This window comes from Carcharhinus amblyrhynchos, chromosome 6, assembly GCF_965287045.1.
Source record: "Carcharhinus amblyrhynchos chromosome 6, sCarAmb.v2.hapA, whole genome shotgun sequence".
NCBI lineage: Eukaryota > Metazoa > Chordata > Chondrichthyes > Carcharhiniformes > Carcharhinidae > Carcharhinus > Carcharhinus amblyrhynchos.
Genome location: NC_137329.1, coordinates 116075474 through 116091333, shown reverse-complemented (window position 1 = coordinate 116091333; position 15860 = coordinate 116075474). Strand labels below are relative to the sequence as shown.

At 46.0% G+C, this 15860-nt stretch overlaps 1 protein-coding gene across 6 annotated transcripts in view; it reads right to left on the bottom strand.

Annotated features, from left to right (window-relative positions):
• Positions 1 to 15860, bottom strand: part of LOC145344245 (monocarboxylate transporter 2-like) — a 208563-nt gene that overhangs the window by 116366 nt on the left and 76337 nt on the right. The window lies entirely within an intron of this gene.

The window sequence follows — 15860 nt, the reverse complement described above, 5'->3', positions numbered from 1 at the left end:
GAATCTATTGAATCAGGAGGATGGTGGCGTAATGGTAATGTCAGTGGACTAGTAATCCAGCAGATTGGACTAATCCTCTGGGGACATGGGCTCAAATCCCACCACAGCAGCTGGTGAATTTAAATTCAATTGATAATCTGAAATCTAAAGCTAGTCCAACAATGGCAACAGTGAAACCATCATTGACTGTCGTAAAAACCCAACAGATTCACCCAGGGAAGGAAATCTGCCATCTTTAATAAATTCTAATAGGTTAGACAGAGTAGATTCAGAAAGAATGTTCCCAGTGGTGGGAGAACTAGGGGTTCATAGTTTGAGAATAAGGGGTCAACCTTTTACAACTGAGCTGAGGAGAAATTTCTTCACTCAGAGAGTGGTGAATGTGTGGAAAGTAGATTGAGGCCAAAATGTTTTCCGATTCCAGGAAGAAATTAGATATAGCTCTTGGGACTAAAGGAATCAAGGGACATGGGAGGAAGGGAGGGATCAGGATATTGAATTCGATGATCAGCCATGATCAAAATGAATGGTGGAGCAGGCTCGACGGGCCAAATGGCCTACTCCTGCTTCTAGTTTCTGCGTTTCTATGATCCAGTGCTTACACCAGGCTTAAGTGCAAGTTAAATTCACATGACTGATGTTCGAATAATTCCCGAGGGTGGGTTGACTCTACCCCAGGCTTTTGGAAGCAGCCAAACAAGATTTACAACATACTGTCTGACATTCTGAAGGCATTAAGCTGGGGCAAACTGGAGGATACAAAGAGTCTGCAAAAATAGCTTAACTGAGTGAGCAAAAATTTGGTAGATGGAACATATTATGGGCGAATGAGAGGTTGTGTACTGTTCAGGAGAATGCAAAAGAGATTATTGAAAGGGAGGAAGACTGCAGAATGTTGTGATATAGAGAGACCTAGATACCCATTGAATCATAGAATCCTAGAATCCCTACAGTGCATAAGAGGCCAATTGCCCATCAAGTCTGCACCGATTGCAGAAACTAATAGAGTATCTTACCCAGGCTCTCTCCCCTACTCCATCCCCATAACCCCATACATCTTCCATGGCTAATCCATCTAACCTACACATTTTGGTTTGATTGGATTTGTTATTGTCACATGTATTGACATACAGTGAAAAGTATGTTTCTCGTGTGCTATACAGGCAAAACATACCATTCATAGAGAAGTAAGCAACTAGGAAGGACCACTAAGGGCAATTTGGATGCCCAGCCCACCTAATCTGCACAACTTTGGACTCTGGGAAGAATCCAGAGAACCCAGAGAAAATACACGTAGGCATGGGGAGAACATGCAGACACCACACAGTCACCCAAGGGTGGAATTGAACCCGGGTCCCTGAAGCTGTGAAGCAGCAGTGCCAACCATTGTGCCACTGTGCTGCCCATCACTCACAAAAAGTTAGCATGTAGCTGTACAACAAGTATTTGTGAAGACAAATAGTATAGAAAGTGAGGGTGTCTTGCTCCAGCTGCACGGGGCATTGGTGAGACTGCATCTTGATTACCATTTGTCATTTTAGACTCATTAGGGAGAAATTTACTTGTACTATTTGCGACTCCCCAGACACTGAAGCAGTCCATATTCAAATGCAACATCCAGGCTTGGGCTGACAAGTGACTAGTAACATTTGCGCCCCACAAATGCCAGCCAATGACCATCCCCAATAAGTGGCGCTCTAACCACTACCCTTTGACACTCAATGCTATTACCATCACTGAATCCCCCATTGTCAACAGCCGTGGGGTTACCATTGACCGGAACCTCAACTGGATTCACCACATAGACAGTGGCTACAAGTGCAGGTCAGAGGCTAGGAATACTGCAGCGAGTAACACACCTCCTGGCTCCCCAAAGCCTATGAACCATCTACAAGGCACAAGTCAGGAGTGTGATGGAATACTCCCCAGTTGCCTGGATGGGTGCAGCTCCAAAAGCACTCAAGAAGCTAGACATCACCCAGGATAAAGCAGCCCGCTTGAGTGGCACCACATCAACAAGCATTTACTCCCTCCACCAATGCTCAGTAGCAGCAGTGTGTACTATGTACAAGATGCACTACAGCAATTCACCAAAGATCCTTATACAGCACCTTCCAAATGCATGAGCACTTCCATCTAGAAGGACAAGGGCAGCAGATAAATGGATACACCACCACCTGCAAGTTCCCCTCCAAGCCACTCACCATCCTGACTTGGGAATATATCACCATTCCTTCGCTGATATTGGGTCAGAATCCTGGAATCCCCTCCCTAATGGCACTGTGGGTCAACACACAGCACATGGACTGCAGCGATTCAAGAAGGCAGCTCACCACCACCTTCTCAAGGACAACTGGGGATGAACCATAAATGCTAACCAGCCAGCGACACCCATGTCCCACGAATTAATAAAAAACATTAGAAGCTATGAAAAGAAGGTTCATTAGGCCGATTCCTGGAATGAAGAGGTTTTCCTGTGAGGAATGGTTGACCTAGACTCACTGGAATTAAGAAGGATAAGAGGTGATCTGATTGAAATATGAGATTCTGAGGGTTCTTGCCAGGGTAAATGCTGAGAGGATGTTTCCCGTTGTGGGGAATCTGGACACATGGATCTCTTATTGGGGTTGGGGGGGAGCATGAGGGGGAAATTTCTTTTCTCAGAGGGGCATTATTCTTTGGTATTCGAAGTGGGTCATTGAACTTGTTCAGGGCTAAGCTGAGTTGGACAGATTTTTGGTCAAGGGGGTCAAAGATTATGGGGAGCTGACAGGAAAGTGGAGTTGAGGCCCACCATCAGATCAGCCTTATTCTTACACATAGTGGAGAAGGCTTGATGGACCGAATGGCCTACTCCAGCTCCTATTTCTTGTGATTTAGCGACCTGGCAAATGGCAGCAGGAGAAGAACTTCAGTGCTGTGAAGATTAAGTTTGAGGCAAACACAATGAGTTGCTTTGTAGGAAGTGCTTGATTGACTACAGTGGAAACCAGCATATGAGGCCCTTTTGGAAAACAGCTTGAAGCTGTAACAAGGAGATGATAGAGTCAGTAATGTGAGAAAGGGTGAGATCAGCTGTGCCAGAGGTCCTCCCTTCTTTACACAAAATATCTTGTGATCTTGTAATTAAATATTGCAGCCTGTAATATTTCTTATCTCATGATAGCTTTTGCCTCAGGATATGTTGCTGTGTGTAGCTGTCAATTGTACACTCCCAGCCCAGAATCTCACTAAACTAGTACAGCTTGCAGAGGTGGCACGGTGGCACGGTGGTTCTTTTTCAAAGTTTATTTATGAGTGTCATAAATGCTCCTACATTAACACTGTAAGGAAATTACTGTGAAAATCCCTGAGTCACAACACTTCAATGTCTGTTTGGGTACACTGAGGGAGAATTTAGCATGGCCAATGCACCTAACCAGCACGTCTTTCGGACTGTGGGAGGAAACCGGAGCACCCGGAGGAAACCCATGCAGACATGGGGAGAATGCGCAGACTCGACACAGATAGTCACCCGAGGCTGGAATCGAACCCAGGTCCCTGGCCCTCTGAGGCAGCAGTGCTAACCACTGTGCCACCATGCCGCCCACACAGATAGCACTGCTGCCCCACTGCACCTCACAGCACCAGGGACGGGGGTTCGATTCCTGGCCTTGGGTCACTGTCTGTGCAGAGTCTGCACCTTCTCCCCATGTCGGCATGGGTTTCCTCCGGGTTCCTGCCACAGCCCAAAAGATGTGCTGGTTAGGTGGATTGGCTATGCTTAATTGCCCCTTGGTGACCTGAGATTATGTATGCCAAGGGGGTTAGTGAGATAAATGCGTGGGGTTATGGGGATAGGACTTGGGCATGATAACGGGCTGGATTTTACGGCCTCTCTCGAGTGAGACCAAAAATTCCTGGCCGAGGTCAATGGACATTTCCGTTGTCCGCCTTTCACTGATCCGATTCCAGGGCAGGCGAGGTGGTAGAATTCTAGTGACATTGTCAGCAAGTCGGTGCAGGTCAGATGGGCTGAATGGCCTCCTTCTGCACAGTAAGGATTCTATGATTCTATGAGCCTACAATTCCATGTGCATCTCACTTAAGCCGTGAACATTACAGCACAAGCACTTTGTTCCTTAAACCAACTCTATCTGATAAAAAGTTATGTCACCCAGTTCCGAATATTCCTCGTTCTGGCAGTTAAGGGTTGCTGGTGGAACCAGCTCCACATGGTAACACTACAAGTCCCAGCCAGTATGGAGGTGACTATCAGGAGAATTACTCAATCATACCCACACTGCTGTCAGTGCGTGGGCTTAATTTGATCTGTCTTGTGTGCAACGCAATCATCCTCCACTTAGTGGCTTTTATTGCGAAACTTTCAGTTGTTTTCTTTTAATTAAATTTTTACTCTATCCTTAAAGTTAAAAATCCCATGCAAAGAGAGCAAACCTTAATCCATTCCTTGCTTGTTCCAAAAACAACAAATTCAAATTCAAATTGAATCCAATTCAAGGTCCCCACGTGAGGGACAAGCCAGTTAACAAGATGAGACATTGCATCCCCCACCTTGGGCTTGATCTGATGTTTCATTAGATTTAGGAGCAGAATTAGGCCATTCAGCCCATCGAGTCTGCTCCACCATTCAATCATGACTGGTATTTTTCTTATCCCCATTTTCCTGCCTTCTCTCCATAACCCCTGATCCCCTTATTGATCAATAACCTATCTATCTCTGTCTTAAAGACACTCAGCGACCTGGTCTCCACAACCTTCCGCAGCAATGAGTTCCACAGATTCACCACTCTCATCTTAGCCTAAAGGCTGAGAAGCGATTTTAATGATAAATCCCATTTCCTTTGCCTTAACTTTGCAGATCTTCTCTGTGCAAATGTGGTCCTGCATATGCCGCAGAAATGTTGCTTATACTTTCTATGCAGCAACAATATTCCGAAAGACTTGTTTCAGGTAATTAAAGATCTTTACAGGAAGAAGAGAAATTACTTCCTCTGATGGGGGAATCCAGTAGAAGGGACATTGTGATCTACGTATATATTGTATGTTGGGGTCTGGGGTATGGACTACCTCTTTAAGAGTACAGGTCGGTTGACCTATGGCCAGTATGGTGGCATAGTGGTTAGCACTGTTGCCTCAGCGCCAGGGACCCAGGTTCAATTCCTGGCTTGGTTGACTGTCTGTAAGGAGTCTGCACGTTCTCCCGTGTCTGTGTGGGTTTCCTCCGCACGCACTGGTTTCCTCCCACAATGTGAAAACCATGCTGGTTAGGTGCACTGGCCATGCTAAATTCTCTCTGTGTACCCAAACAAGCGCCAGAGTGTGGCGACTCGGGGATTTGAAAGTCCTTGTCAGTGAATTGGGAATCCAGCATTTTTACATGGTGTCAGACGTTGGGTGTGTGGGACAAAGACTTGACCATATTGACCCACTCATCTTTAACGAAAGTATTGGAGGCAGTTAGGAAAGATTCTGGTGTTGCACTATCTGACAAGTCAAATAAGATACAGGTTTTTACCCTGTTAAAACCTCACGGGCCCCGAGGTGTCAAAATTTTAAATTGTTTATTTTCCAGATGGAGGAGGGAAAAAAGGACTCTGAAATAATCCTAAAAATGTTTGAAGATACCTTCTTCTGGCAAAAAATATAATCTGCAATAGACATGCGTTCAATTCAACAGAATTGAACAGAAGCTCTAACAACATTCAGTTTGATACTATCCAGGACAAAGCAGCCCATTTGGTTCACACCCTTTCCACAAGAACTCACTCCCACCACCAATAAACAGTGGCATCTACAATGTACCATCTACAAGATGCACTGCAGGAACTCACCAAGATTCTTCAGGTAGCACCTTCCAAACCCACAACCACTAACTACCAGCAGAAGGACAAGAACAGCAGATATCTGGGAACAACACCATCTACAGGTTCCCTTCCAAGACACTCATCATCCTGCTTTGGAAATATATCGCCATTCCTTCGCTGTCGCTGAATCAAAATCCTGGAACTCCCTCCCTAACAGCACTGTGGGTGTACCTACACCACATGGACTACAGCAATTGAAGGCAGCTCACCTTCTCAAGAACAATTAGGTTAGGTTGATTGGCCATGCTTAATTGCCCCTTAGTGTTACGGGGATCAGTAAATAAGGGCTTGGGTGGGATTGTTGTCGGTGCAGGTTCGATGGGCTAAATGGCCTCTTCCTGCACTGCGTGGATTCTATGATTCTGTTCTAATTAGGGGTGGGCAACAAACGCTGGCCCAGCCAACAATGCCCACATCTTGTGAATGAGTGGGTAGCATAGTGGCACAGTGGTTAGTGCTGATGCCTCATGGGGCGATGGGGTTTCGGAGATAGAGCCTGGATTGGGATTGTTGTCAGTGCAGACCTGATGGGCCAAACGGCCTCCTTCTGGACTGTGGAGATTCTATGAATATAAAAAGGGCAGTTGATGGCTGTTTCCAGTTTTTGGATTTACAGGTAAAGAAACCACGACTCGTAAATTGAAAGTGGGGCTGAGAGATGTTGATAGGATCTGAGTTCACACAATGCAAAAAATGCACTGTCCAGTGTCAGAGAAAAGAGCTCTCCTAATTGTTCAATGTGTAACTATACTCAGTGTGATACTGTGTCATCTCAACCCAGAAGATTCTGACCTCAAGTGACCTTCTACGCTAGGTCATAGTTCTGGCATGAAAACTGGCCTCAGACTAAGGGAGGTTAATATCACCTTGTGTCTCTGCTACGTGTGAACAGGACTTATCTTGACTCTGGTATTTCCCATCCAGTAACAAATAACTTCCCCGCAATCTTTCGGTAAACTCACATGTCAAAGCTTGCACTATTGTAAATATAGAAGGGCAATTTCACCAATACTGCGCTGCCAGTCGATACATTTGAAGGGGGAACTGTTCAGAAGCACTGATCACCCAAACTACATTCCACATCTAGCGCACAACAGCGAGTGTGAGATCAGTGAATTTATAGCCTTGGCTCAATCATAACACTCTTGTCTCTAAGGGTGAAGGTCATGCATCGAAGCCCAGAGATTTGGGCACACAGTCTAGTTTAACTCTTCAGTGTCAGTACTGAAGTGCAGTCTCTAAGACAAAACCTTAAACCCAGATTTTCATCCTTTTTTATTCATTTATGGGATGCGGGCATCATAGGTTAGACCAGCATTTATTGCCCATCCCTAACTGCCCTCCGTTTCAGAGGGCATTTGAGAGTCAACCGCATTGCTGTGGATCTGGAGTCACATGTAGACCAGAGCGGGTAAGGATAGCAGATTTCCTTTCCTGAAGGACATTAGTGAGCCAGATGTTTTTTTTCCGACAATGGTTTCATGATTATCAGTGGACTTTATCATTGGGCGGCACGGTAGCACAGTGGTTAGCACTACTGCTTCACAGCTCCAGGGGCCTGGGTTCAATTCCCAGCTTGGGTCATTGTCTGTGTGGAGTTTGCACATTCTCCTCATGTCTGCATGGGATTCCTCCGAGTATTCCAGTTTCCTCCCACAGTCCAAAAGACGTGCGGGTTAGGTTGATTGGCCATGCTTAAAAATCGCCCCTTAATGTCCTGAGATGCGCAGGTTAGAGGGATTAATGGGTAAATATGTCGGGATATGGGAGTTGGGCCTGGGTGGGATTGTGGTTGGTGCAGACTCGATGGGCCAGATGGCCTCTTTCTGTGCTGTAGGGTTTCTATTTTTAAATTCCAGATGTTTATTGAATTCAAATTTCACCATCTGCCATGGTGGGATTTGAACTCGAGTCCCCAGATCATTAGCCTGGGACTCCGGATTATGAGTCCATTATGCCACTGCCCACCTCAATCTACTCTGTAAGGTGAACATAAAAAATCCAGAGTATTACTGTATACCATTCCTGTCTGAGGGACGGGAAAGGGAAGTTAAGTTAAACACTCCTGGTTTCTCCTCTCACTATCAGTCTGTTTGTAAGTGATTCCAAATAAACTTGTTGGACTTTAACCTGGTGTTGACAGACTTCTTATTGTACCCACCCCAGTCCAATGCTGGCATCTCCACATCATATCAATCCGTAAACAGAAAGGTGTTTTGATTCTGATTTCCCCCGACATAAATGGTGGCATATTTTCCCCAACCCATAAATTCAGAGTGTTTCAAGCCTCTGTGAATAGATTACACAGCAAACTCGAAGTAAGATAAAATAAAAGGGGTTGATTTATTTTTACACACACGTTTCGCAATGTTCACCCCTTTTTGTCCTTATGCAGCACAAAGACGGATAAGGGAAAGGAAGAAGGTTCAGGGTCCAACCACAATATTATATTTAGGGTTATGGATGAGTCCAGAATCAAAATCTAGTGAATGTTTCTTCAGAGGGGAGGTTGACTGCTGCAGCGTATCCGTCTTACCAGAAACTGGACCACAACCGGGGAAAAGGCATGTAGAATTAGTCTAGAGTTAGTCTTGAAGGCCAAAGTTCCAATGCAGCCATTTGCGTTTCTAATGAGAGACAAGGGTGCTTTCTGCTGTCACCTCTCAATGGTGAGAAGGCAGACAGCACAGATTGCTTGCCTAGGGTGACTGTTTCCTTCAGAGTTCAAACAGGAACTAACTACAAGATCCAAAAGCTGCATAAATAAAGAAATTCTGACAGCTCAAGTTTCAGATCATAGAATCTTACAATGCAGAAGGAGGCCATTCAGCCCATCGAGTCTGCACCGACTATAAACCCACCCAGGCCCTATCTCCATAACCCCATGCATTTAATCTAGCTAATCTCCCTGACACGAAGGGCAATTTATCATGGCCAATCCACCTAACCCGCACATTTTTGGACTGTGGGAGGAAACTAGAGCACCCAGAGGAAACCCACACAGACACAGGGAGAACATGCAAACTCCACACAGACAGTCACCCAAGCCGGGAATCGAACCCAGGTCCCTGGAGCTGTGAGGCAGTAACCACTGTGCCAGCCTTTGCTCAAGAAAGATGCAGGAAAGCCTCGATACCATCCTGCTGGAGGATGGAAGTTCCTCAACTCTCTCCGCACTGGCCAAGGCCTTTGCGTAGTAAATTGACACAAGTGGGGCCCTGCAGGGAACCCAGACTGCAGCTGTGGGTCACCCCACCCAATGACTCACCTCATTGAAGACTGCCCACTGACAAAGTTCAGTGGAGGGCCCAGGGAACTCCATGTGGCCGCTGCGGAAGCTGCTGCCTGCCTTTGGTGATTACTGCACACACTGAAAGCAAAGATGGAGCTGCAAAGAGATTGGACACCAATGGCAAAAGGCAAACTGCTGTGGCCAGGAAAACTGTTGAAATGACGCAGGGCATCGAAAGAGTCACGGACGTTGGTGGGAGGTGGCAGAGAAGGAAGAAAAATAAAGAGTCGAGAGAGGGAGAAAGCCAAGGAACAGGCTGAAATTCCCAATCCACCAACTCTGTTTGTTTAATATCAGCGTGGTTATAACATTCCAATTCTACTTAGTCGCAAACAAATGTTTCTGTTTAATCAGGCGCGGAGCAGTTGATAACAGCCTTATATAAAAAAAATTGAATCACTTACTGTTCAACAATGCAAAATATTTAAGACATTTATAATTCAATTTAGTCCCACTTAACACAAATCACTTGTGCTGTATATTTACAAAGCACATCATCTGTAAAACATGTCTATGATGCAATTAGAACCTTTGCTAGGAACATGCTTAGCCAGACAAATATGGCGTTCTGAAGTCTGTATCTGTTTGGACAAACATTAACCATGGCCATAACAGAAACAGCTAGTATGTAATAAAATGTTACAAAATGTTTCACTGGAGAGGTACAAAGCAAAACTAGACATGAGGGGAGGAAAGGGTCTGTCTTAAGGAGTTTCTTAAAGAAGGAAAGAGTTTGAGAGGTTGACGGGAGGATTGAGGAGGAGGTTTCGACATTCGGAGAAATGATTAAAATCAGGATGTGGAGATGCCGGCATTGGGCTGGGGTGGGCAGAATAAGAAGTCTCACAACACCAGGTTAAAGTCCAACAGGGTTGTTTGGAGTCACGAGCTTTCAGAGTGCTGCTCCTTTATCAAGTAAGTGTGGAAGGAGGAAGGAGTAGCGCTCTGAAAGCTCGTGATTAGAAATCAGGGTTGCCGAACAGGCTGGAAAAGGAGGAATGCATGTCTTTGAGGTTTGTACCGCTGGATGAGATTACAGAGCTAGGGAAGGCGGGGGTGGGTGGGTGGGTGGGTGGATGGGGGGAGGCAGTGGGGTGCATTTGAAAGCAAGACAGAAAATGTTCAGATCAATGGCAGAAATTTTCCGGTCCAGCCCATCCCGCCAGAGGGATCTTCTGGTCTTGTTGATGGTAAACCGCAACCCCACCCCCGCCCCACCAACCTGGAGCGTGATCCCAAAGGCAGGGCATGCAAAACCCAATAGACATCAGTGGTACCAGGAAGTTCTGCCGCCAGCCAATGGCCTGACTGCTTCTGCCACGGGGAATCGGCAAATCCCAGCCAATGTGTCGTTAAATCCGAAACCGGATTAGGCGAGTGAGTATGGGAGTGATGGGGACTCAGGCAGCTGAGTTTAGGGTAACCTCAGATTTACAGAGGGTAAAACATGGGAGGCAGAAACGTGCTGGAGTAGTCAAGGCTAGAGGTAACAAAGACCGTAAGACATAGAGCAGAATTAGGCCACTCAGCCCGTTGAGTGTGCTTCACCATTCAATCATGGCTGATACTTTTCTCATCCCCATTCTCCTGCCTTTTCCCCATAACCCCTCATCCTCTTATTAATCAAGAACCTATCTATCTCTGTCTTAAAGATACTCAATGACCTGACCTCCACAACCTTCTGCAGCAAAGAATTCCACAGATTCATCACTCTTTGGCTGAAGAAATTCCTCGCCATCTCTGTTTAAAAGGATCGTCCCTTTAGCCTGAGGTTGTGCCCTCTGGTTCTAGTTTTTCCTACTAGTGGAAACATCCTCTCCACGTCCACTCTATCCAGGGCTCGCAGTATCCTGTAAGTTTCAATAAGATCCCCTCATTCTTCTAAACTTGAACAAGTACAGACCCAGAGTTTTCAACCATTCTGCATACGGTAAGCTCTTCATTCCAGGGATCATTCTTGTGAACCTCCTTTGGACCCTTTCCAAGGCCAGTACATCCTTCCTTAGATATGGGGCCTGAAACTGCTCCAATGCTCCAAATGGGGTCTGACCAGAGCCTTTTACAGCCTCAGGAGTACATCTATGCTCTTGTATTCAAGCCCTGTTGACATGAATGTGAACACTGCATTTGCCTTTATAACTGCCGACTGAACCTTAAAGGCATGAATGAAAGTTTCAGATCAGCTGACGCAGCCATTCAGGTGTGGTGTGGGGTTATCAAGGTGAACGTAGGCAGTCTTACTGATGGAACGAATATGTGATTGGCTGCTCATCTCATGACTGCAAAGAGTTTGGTTTAGCCTCAGGCCGTTTCCATGGGGACGGAGTTCCTGGCTAGAAAATAGAGTTTGTAGCTACGACTGAGCACAGTGGCTTAGCTCTTCACAATGATTGGGATCATAGAATTTTACAGCCCAGAAGGAGGCCATTCAGCCCATCATGTCTACACTGGCTCCCAGCTAGTCCCATTCTCTAGCCCCATCTCCATTACTCTATAATTCATCATTTTCAAATATGTCTCCAGCTCTCTTTTGATTTGATTTATTATTGTCACATGTATTAGTATACAGTGAAAGTATTGTTTCTTGTATGCTATCCAGACAAAGCATACCATACATACAGAAGGGAAGGAGAGATGCAGAATGCAGCATTACACTCATAGCTAGGGTGTGGAGAAAGAGCAACTTAATGCAAGGTAGATCCATTCAAAAGTCTAACAGCAGCAGGGAAGAAGTTGTTCTTGAGTCGGTTGGTACATGTCCTCAGATTCTTGTATCTTTTTCCCAACAGAAAAAGGTGAAAGAGAGTACGTCTGGGGTGCATGGGGTCCTTGATTATGCTGGTTGCATTTCCAAGGCAGTGGGAAGTGTAGACAGTGTCAATGGGTAGGAGGCTGGTTTGAGTGATAGACTGGGCTTTGTTCACAATTCATTATAACTCCTTGTGGTCTTGGGCAGAGCAGGAGCCATACCAAGCTGTGATACAACCAGAAAGAATGCATCTGTAAAATGATGCAGCATCCAGGTGGACAGGCATACATCAGTGTCCTTGAGGGAGTCAAGAGCACTAGCATCAAGGCCATGATCATCCACAACCAGCCCCGCAGGGCTGGCCAGAGTCCTAACTGTCAAAGCAAATCTTCTTCACCCAGCTCAAGGCAAATTATTTGGTACTCTCTCACAATGTCAATTACATCTAATAATGTACACTCATCCTCCCTGATTGCAATGTCTGTGCCATCCTTTCCTGTGAAAACAGATGTTCAGTATTAAAAACCATACCAATGTCCTCTGCCTGCACACACAGGCTTTCCCTGACCCAAAACACCCCAGACATTCTCTCTTCACCTTCTTCTGTCGGGAAAAAGATACAGAAGTTGGGTGGCACGGTAGCACGGTGGTTCGCACTGCTGCTTCGCGGCGCCAGAGACCTGGGTTCAATTCCCGGCTTGGGTCACCGTCTGTGTGGAGTTTGCATGTTTTCTTCGTGTCTGCGTGGATTTCCTCCAGGTGCTCCAGTTTCCTCCCACAATCCAAAGATGTGCGGGTTAGGATAATTGGCCATGCTAGTCCTGAGATGCGTAGGTTAGAGGGATTAGTGGGTAAATACGTAGAGATATGGGGGTAGGGCCTGGGTGGGATTGTGGTTGGTGCAGACTCGATGGGCCGAATGGCCTCCTTCTGCACTATAAGGTTCCTATGATTTCTATGACTGTAACACTACATTCTGCACTCTTTCATTTCCTTCTCTATAAACAGTATGCTTTGTCTGTATAGCACGCAAGAAACAATACTTTTCACTGCATACTAATACGTGACAATAATAAATCAAATCAAATCAAAAGCAAAAAGACTCCTGAACAGGAGGAGGACAAAGGAAGTGCTTCAAAGATATGCAACGTGGAAGCCAGCATCTGGGAGGCTCTTGCTCAGAAGAGACCTGCTTGGAGGAATCTTCTGATCGAAATGACACAATTCTTCGAGGATTCCCGATGGCAGGAGGAATTCAGGAAAAGGAACCTGAGCAAGAAAACCTAGTGATCCCGAGAATTGGACTCATCCAGCCACACAAGAACCCACAGACCCCATGACCAGTGACATGGAATTTATCAAGTGGGCAACCTTAATCGTTAGAGAGAGGCCAATGAAGGAGAGCACAGTTGGCCAATCAGCAGCAAGAATGTTAACATAGGCTAACCTATCATGAACACAATAGCCTAACCAATCAGCAGCAAGATCCTGCCCACATTCCCATCCTCCGCTATGTATAATTCCCTCTTTCATCTGTTCCAGTTCAAATCCCTCAAGATGACAGACAGTGTGCTGTCTGAAATATTGAGATATCCCATTCTACTAAGTAACTCTTTAAGCTAACAATTGCTGTTTTAGGGCACATTTTACATGGGGGTGGAACTGTATGATCACCTTATCCTTACCCTGAAAACCTTCAAACAACTTTTAGATGAATGTAAAATGAGGTTGCTGAAAAAGATACATGAGGTGAAAGCTTTTGGTCTTGCACTGATCAGGGAGATTCACAAGACTACCAAATATCATGGGAACAGCAATTCATACTACATGAGAAGAGACTGCTGGGTGGTTTGCAAGTGGACTGTGGTACAGACTTGTTAAGAACATAAGAAATAGGAGCAGGAGTAGGCCATCCAGCCCTTTGAGCCTGCCCCGCCATTCAATAAGATCATGGCGGATCTGTCGCTGCTCAGTTCCACTTTCCCGCCCTCTCCCCATAACCCTTAATCCCCTCTCCTATCAAAAACCCATCAACCCGCGTCTTAAAAATATTTAGCGAGGCAGCCTCCACCACTTCAATGGGCAGAGAATTCCAGAGATTCACCACCCTTTGAGTGAAGAAGTTCCTCCTCAACTCCGTTCTAAACCGCCCCCCTTTTATCTTGAGGCTGTGCCCCCTAGTCCTATTGTCTTTTTTGAGCGGGAAGAGTCTTTCCACCTCTATCCTATCCATCCCATTCATCATCTTATACGTCTGAATGAGATCTCCTCTCATTCTTCTAAACTCTAACGAGTACAAGCCCAGTTTATTCAGCCTCTCCTCATAGCTCAACCCCCTCAACTCCGGTATCAGCCTAGTAAACCTCCTCTGCACTCCCTCCAAGGCCAAAATATCTTTGCACAGGTGCGGCGCCCAAAAATGCACACAGTACTCCAGTTGCGGCCTCACCAATGCCCTATACAGCTGCAGCAAGACCTCCCTACTTTTATATTCAATCCCCCTCGCTATGAAGGCCAGCATCCCATTCGCCTTCCTGACCACCTGCTGCACCTGCAAGCTGGGTTTTTGCGACTCATGCACAAGGACCCCAAGGTCCCTCTGCACCGTCGCCTGCTGCAGTTTTTCGCCTTGTAAGTAATAGTCCTTCCTACCATTTTTCCTACCAAAGTGGACCACCTCACACTTGCCAACATTAAATTCCATTTGCCATTTCCTGGCCCATTCGCCCAGCCTATCTAGATCCTTCTGCAGACTCTCAACACCCTCCGCACAATTTGCCGTTCCCCCAATCTTGGTGTCATCAGCAAATTTCGACACTCTACACTCGGTTCCCTCCTCCAGATCATCTATATAAATGGTAAAAAGCTGAGGCCCCAGCACCGACCCCTGGGGCACTCCACTAGTCACCATCCGCCAATCCGAATAGCACCCGTTGAGCCCCACTCTCTGCCTCCTATTTGACAACCAATCCTCTATCCACCCTAACACCCTACCCCCAACTCCATGTCCCTCGACCTTCTGCAATAACCTCTTGTGAGGCACTTTGTCAAACGCCTTCTGAAAATCTAGAAAGACCACATCCACCGGCTCTCCTCTATCCACCGCCCTAGACACATCCTCATAGAACTCCAGTAAATTTGTCAGACACGACTTCCCTTTAATGAAACCGTGCTGCGTCTGCTCTATCAAGCAATTCCCTTCAAGATGCTTTGCAATTTCCTCCTTAATGACAGATTCTAACATTTTACCTACCACAGACGTTAAACTAACCGGCCTATAATTCCCCGCCTTTTGCCTGGCACCCTTCTTAAACAACGGCGTAACATTAGCCGTTTTCCAATCATCCGGCACTTCCCCGGAATCCAGCGACGTTTGGAAAATAACCACCAAGGCATCCACTATCACCTCCGCCATTTCTTTCAGAACCCTCGGATGCATTCCATCCGGTCCTGGGGACTTGTCCACAATCAGTCCCTCCAGTCTGTCGAGCACCGCCTTTCTAGTAACAGTAATGTCATTAAGACCCTCCAGTCCTACCACCTTTCCATCGCTAACACCCGGCAAATTATTCACGTCCTCCTCCGTGAAGACAGAAACAAAAAAGTTATTCAATACCTTAGCCATATCCCCATCCCCTACCACTAGGTCCCCTTTCTCATCCTCTAAAGGACCAACATTCACCCTAGCCAGCCTCTTCCTTTTTATATATTTATAAAAACTCTTGCTATCCTTTTTTATATTAAGCGCTAGCCCAGCTTCATAGTTTCTCCTACCCTTCCTTATCAACTTCTTTGTCAATCTTTGTTGACATTTAAACCTCTCCCAATCCTCTTCTCGCCCACTACTCTTAGTTACTCTAAATTCCTCCGCTTTTAGTTTAACACTTTCCTTCACCTCCTTTGTTATCCACGGCTTATTACCTCTCCTCCTACTATCCTTTTTGACCATCGG